This window comes from Tenrec ecaudatus, chromosome 1 (genome assembly GCF_050624435.1).
Source record: "Tenrec ecaudatus isolate mTenEca1 chromosome 1, mTenEca1.hap1, whole genome shotgun sequence".
Lineage (NCBI taxonomy): Eukaryota > Metazoa > Chordata > Mammalia > Afrosoricida > Tenrecidae > Tenrec > Tenrec ecaudatus.
Window position 1 is genome coordinate 248976082 of NC_134530.1, and position 6327 is coordinate 248982408.

Here is a 6327-nt window from a genome sequence, read left to right on the forward strand (position 1 = left end):
GGCTTCTAAATCATAGAATGCCCAAGGGCTCCATCCTAGGATCTTGTCTACGTACACACTCCCTCCCTAATTCGGTACTATGTAACATAAATTTAAGGTGAACTGCATGAAAATTATCAGTAGACCACATTGGAAAAAAAAGAGGTAAAACTCCTCTTAATCATTTATCTTATTTAACTCACTGTAAATAAAATAGCATCACTTAAACATATAATCAACATAAAAAATATGCACGAGATATTTTGCATTTTTTGTACCAAATCTTGGAAAAACACCACGCTTCACAGTTTACAGTGCATCTCAATTTGTATTTTAAAGTCCATAAACTCCACAGCTGAAAAAACGGTGAGTAAACGGTTTACATACCCAGGTTGTTCCAAATATAAGTGATATTTTCCCCAAACAGTTGAGTCATAGATTTTTAATTAAAATAAAACCAAATTTAAAATTTGTTGTTGTAGCTGTTAGGTGCCACCGAGTACATCCCGACCCATAGCAACCTTGTGCACCACAGACTGAAACACTGCCCAGCCCTGGGCCGCCCTCACAACTGCTCTTATGCTTGAGCCCACCACTGCAGCCAGTGTCAGTCCATCTTCTTGAGTGCCTTCCTCCTTTCCACGGGCCTCTATTTCACCAGATCATGCAAGCCACATTTTATAAGCTACGGTTTGTAAATCCTGAGCACCGAGGAATGCTGATTCATGCACTTGTCGGCTGACCAAAAGGATCGCACTCAAGGCTCCTTCGAAGGAAGGCTTGGTGATCTTCTGAAACTCAGCCACCAAAAGCGCCACGGAGCACAGCTCCACACACTGGCACACGCGAGGTCATTACGAGTCAGAACTGACCACTGGCAGTGGTTCAAAGATCACGAGCGCTGGGCTAACGGCTGCCTCCCAGGCTATCTGTAAGCTGAACATTTCCTCGGAACTGTAGATTTCTCGAACCAGTATGTACTCTACCCTTCTAACTTGTTCTAAAATACACTCCTGATAATCCCATTCCCCACCCCCACCCCATCACCATACTAGCAATGACAGTTTTCTCCATCTCAGGTCAGTAACAACTTTTTCTTCCTCTTGTGCAAGGCAAAACCTTAGCACTTCTCTCTCTCTCTCTCTCTCTCTCTCGCTCTCGCTCTCGCTCTCGCTCTCGCTCTCACCTCCTGTCTGGCCTGGCAATACATCTTGTCAGCTTTTCCTTCCAAATATGCATATTTCAAGAATTCCACCGTTTTTCCTCACCCTAAACCACATCACATTCTCTCTTCAGGTTACTGCGGGAACATCTGGATGCTCTGGTCTGGCTGCTGCTGCTTCTCCCTGGTGCCTACTCAGAGTACGGTTCTTAACAGAATTCAAACAGGGTCATTCCTCTGACCCACAGAGGTTAAGCTGAAAGCCTCCCAGCTGAGCCTTATAGCAAAGTGGTAAGCCCTTAGGACAGTGGTTCTCAACCTGGGGGTCGAATGACCCTTTCACAGGGGTCATCTGATTCATAACAGTAGCAAAATTACAGTGATGAAGTAGCAACAAAAGTAATGTTATGGTTGGTGGGTCACCACCACATGAGGCACTGTATCAAAGAGTCATGCATTAGGAAGGCTGAGAACCACTGCCTTAGGGGATTTATGAGCAGATTTGACAGAACTTTGCAGTGTGTTCTGATAAACCACCCTGATCACTGCTCACTGGCAGTACACCTTGCTAACTTCCTTAATAAACCCTTTATCTGTGAATTTGGTCTGTGAGTTCTGTGTAGCCACTGCAATGGATATTAGAACCTAGAGAGCAGGAATTAAAAGTCCCAAGTGAGATTCAAACCCATGCCTTTATCTCCCCAAGAGAGAAGCTCAAGTCCTTCCAGTGGCCCACAAGGCCAACAAGATCAGACCCCTCACCTCTCTTACGTCGACAGCCCTAGAAGCTACGAGAATGCCTCTTCTTCATGATGCTCCAGCCACCCTTGCTGCTTCTAGAACACAGCAGGTCACGGTTAGTTGGTTTACCCAGGTCCCCCGGGCCTCTACTCAAAAAATCACTGCCACCCCCGGAAGTTTTCTTGAAAATAAATAATAGATGGACTGATTTCAGAAAGAACGCTTGCCTTGAGCAACGCTTTTTTGATCTAGATGGAATCAAACTGACCCCAGCAACTTGAAAGGTGAGATAGGAAGCCTTGGGACAGTGAGTTTCTGTTAATCTGACCCCAGCAACTTGAAAAGTGAGATAGGAAGCCTTGGGACAGTGAGTTTCTGTTAATGGAGGGAAAAATGAGGAAAAGAGAGTGAGAATTGCGGCACAACTTAACGAATGTCACCGTGTCCCTGAACTGTACGTAGAAACTATTGCATTGGTAGATATTCTGCTATGTATACTTTCAATGACAGGTTTTTGTTGCTGTTAGTTCTTTTCTTTAAATCATTTTATTGGGGGCTTGTACAACTCTTATCACAATCCATATATCCATCCATTGTGTCAAGCACTTTTGAACATATGTTGCCATCCTCATTCTCAATGCATTTTCTTTCTACTTGAGCCCTTGGTATCAGCTCATTTTCTTCCTTCCCTCTCCCTCCCTCATAAACCCTTAATAAATTATAAATTATTATTTTCATATTTTACACCATTCATTATCTCCCTTCACCCGCTTTTCTGCTGTTCATCCCTCTGAGGGGGGTTGTTTATATGTTATCATTATGATAAGCTCCCCCTTTCTCCCCCCACCTTCCCCTTTTCCTCCTGGTACGACTACTGTCATTATTGGTCCTGAGGGGGTTCATCTGTCCTGGATCCCCTGTGTTTCCACCTCTTATCTGTGCTCATGTACATGCTCTAGTCTAGCCGGATTTGTAAGGTAGAATAAGGGTCGTGATAGTGGGGGGAGGGGGAGGAAGCATTAAAGAACTAGAGAAAAGCTGTGTGTTTCATTGGTGCTACACTGCACCCTGACTGGTTCATCTCCTCCCCATGACCCTTCTATAAGGGGATGTCCAATTGTCTACAGCTGGGCTTTGGGTCTCCACTCTGTACTCCCCTTCATTCACAATGATATGATTTTTTGTGCTGGGTCTTTGATACCTGATGCCTGATCCCACTGAAACCTCATGGTCACTCTGGCTGGTGTGCTTTTACCATGTGGGCTTTGTTGCTTCTCAGCTAGATGAGCGCATGTTTATCTTCAAGCCTTTAAGACCCCAGTCGCTCTATCTTTTGATAGCTGGGCACCATCAGCTTTCTTCATCACATTTGCTTATGCACCCGCTTTGTCTTCAGCAATCGTGGCAATGACAAAGTTTTAAGCAATAGGTGTCACTGTCTCAGTGAGTTTTTCTCCTATCCAAAACATGAGTGTTTTATATCCTCCTTTCCCTGTTTTTGCTATTCTCCTTCCTCCGTCACCCTTGACAGTAGTTGTTGTTAACTCTGATACCTCGTGACCCATGACCATAGAAAGAAGCCTTGCCCTGTCGTGGGCCATCCCCGTGGCCTCTGGTACGCCTGAGTCCAAGGTTGCACACATTGTGCACTCTGAGTGCCTCTCAACATGCAGGGGGAAGGGGAGCTTATTTTCCAGCACTAGATGGGAAATGTTCTGCCAGGAGCCATGGGGTTCTCGTTTGCTAATTTTCTGAAGTGCATCACAGACTTTTATTCCTGGTCTGCCTGGAAGCTTCCCTGAAATCTGTCAACCATAGGTGACCCTGCTGGTATGTGAAATACTGTTGGCTTAGATCCCAGCATTGTAGCAACACAAAAGCCACCACAGTACATAAACTGACAGATGGGTGGTGGATGATACTATGGTAAGTCAAAACATATTCCTATAAAAGCATAGAAACTTTTGTTTATAATACCAAAATGTGAAGTTACTGTTTCTCATCAAATCTTCCATCTAGTTTTATATGCTTTGGAAGGATATACTTCTGAGACAGGTTAGCTTGGCCAGACAACCACTCTTTTCTAGCACATCCCCTTGTGCCAACACAATCGAGTAAGAAGGAACTCAGCTGCAGCCGATGCAGATGATAGCATTTGTGATATACATCGTGTCATGTCACACAGCTTCCTGACTCCTAGACTATTCAGCGGATCAATACCACCTCACCAGCCTGTACTTCAGGGACCTCGGCCAATGGTCTGACCCAACTACGACGGAATCCATTTGAAGAGGCTGTCCTGGGCGCAACTGTTGTGTGCATAGCCCTAAAGAGACTAAGATGCGTGCATGCCTGAGAGAACTTGTCTGCAGCCACTCACTACTCACAGAGACATGCTTCAACATACGTAGAATAAGCCTGTGCACAGATGAACTGAGACCCTAGAAGCAGTGTTCTTTTACTTACCTTGTTCTATTGTAATCTTAAATTGTTGTTCTCTTTCAGTACAGCATACACTCCAGAATCCAGAAGGGCAGGGATTTTTGCGTTTGGTTTGCTGCTATATCTCCAGTGAGGAGAACAGTGCTTGGAACCTATTCGGAATAAATATTGTTCAATGAGTGACTTCAGGTAGGGAGAGAGGTTAGAGATGTTATCTAGTGAAGACTGCTACCTATGGGAGGCTAGCCATGGAGTTGGGTAGCCCAGACTGCTCCACGGGGTGCTGAAGGGGAATAGGAAGTAGGTGGCATGTAAACCTTCCTGCACTAGAACTTTGCCCTCTACAAAGTGGGGGCAGGAGCTGGAACCCCTAGAAAACATCTCCCCCTGAGGAGCAAGGGATAGAAAAGGAGGGGCAGGTTGGCTTCCTCTGTTCCTGCCTCTGGCCAGGGGGGGTCCCGTAAGATATCAGTCAATTCAAAGCCATTGAAAAGGTCCCGACTCACAGGACCCTATCTAGAGGGTTTTAAAGGCAAACTTTTTCAGGAAGCTGGCTCATCTTTCTTCTGGGGTGCGCTGGAACTGCCCACTTAGCTGTCCAACCCCTCAGCCACGTCGCAAAAGCAAAGCGCGTCTCCAAACACTAACGCAGGGGCAGTTTCGAGGCTCCTAAATGAGCAGAGCCCCGAGGATGGGGTGCGAGGGCCAGCCCGGCTTTGTCTGGAGGTGTGATGGGGTCTTCGGGCACGTGCACATCACGTGTCCACGCGACACCCCCATCCCCTGGGGGCCGGCCGCGGGCGGCCAGGCTGGGCAGCGCGGTCCAAGACGCAGCCGAGGCCTGCAAACCTGCCAGCCCGCCGCCCCGCCCGCGAACTGCCCTTGGGGGCGGCTGGCCAGCGAGGCCCGGGGCGCCGGCGCCCTGCGGAAAGGCGTGGGGGGGGGGGGTGCGCCGTGTGGGCGGGCGCGTGCACGCGGGAGTGCGCGGCGCGCGCCCCGGGGCCTGGTCACAAAGAGCCCCGTTCGGTGTTGTGCTGTGGCCGCCTCGGAACTTCCGCTCGCAGCACGCCTCACCCCGCGGCGGACGACCGAGCTCCGGGCTGCCCCCCGTTCGGTGGCTTGGGTGGGGGAGGGTGCGGTCCGCGATTTGGGAGCCGACGGTCCTGCCAGGGAGTTGGCACCTGTGACCGTTTCCGTGCTCGGCAGCGGCCTCCAACGCGCTGCGCGGAAAGGGCCCAGGGAGATGCTGCCGCTGCCCCGCAGAGCCGCGAGTCCTCAGTGGGCCGGCGGCCTCTGGGACCAGCAGACGTCACCCCACCCCTGGGGGGAGGGGGCCCCCCGGAGGGCGCCTGGCGCAGGAACAGAGGCGGGGGCAGCTTGCCTGGGGAGGGACGCGCGGCGGGGGCCGGAGGGGGAGGGGCGCGTGGAAGCGGCCACGGCGCCTGCGCGGAGCCCGCGACACCCCCACCCCGCCCGCAGGCTGCGGCTTCCGCGAGGCGGGGCGCTGCCTCCGCTGCATGGGCAGTGGGCTAGTGCGGCCCTGCGGGAGGACAGGCTGCTGCCTGCACGCCCACTGGGTTTGCAGCGAGCCAGGGACCGTGAGATCCCGGGCCCTGCAGAGGTGGCCGAGGGAAAGAACAGCAGGGCCTTGCCGCATAAACTTGAGGATCTCGAAGCTGCATTTCTCACCTTCTTTGCAGGCTTTTCTCCATGCCGCCTAAGCGGGCATTGGAGCTCAGAGAAGTTAGTTACATAGCTCACCCAAGGTCACAGTGCTGCTGCTCAACTAGAAGGCCCCGGGTTTTTAAGGGTCTATGTTGCAAGAAATGATCAGTTGGAAGCAAATATAGCCGTCTTTTTACTGTGTTATCTTATTCTTTTTTCTTTTCTTTTTTACTGTGTTATTTTTGTTTTTTGTTTTTTTAAAACATTTTATTAGGGGCTCATACAACTCATCACAATCCACACATATACATACATCAATTGTATAAAGCACATCCGTA

The 6327-nt window shown here is 49.8% G+C and overlaps 1 long non-coding RNA gene across 1 annotated transcript in view; it reads right to left on the reverse strand.

The window, feature by feature from the left end:
- Positions 1 to 5654, reverse strand: part of LOC142437417 (uncharacterized) — a 50821-nt gene extending 45167 nt beyond the window's left edge. The window contains exons 1-2 of the long non-coding RNA XR_012782199.1: positions 5399 to 5654; positions 4349 to 4476 (exon numbers count right to left, since the gene is read on the reverse strand). This is a non-coding gene — a long non-coding RNA (uncharacterized LOC142437417). The remainder of the gene's footprint in view (positions 1 to 4348; positions 4477 to 5398) is intronic.
- Positions 5655 to 6327: the final 673 nt, after the last annotated feature.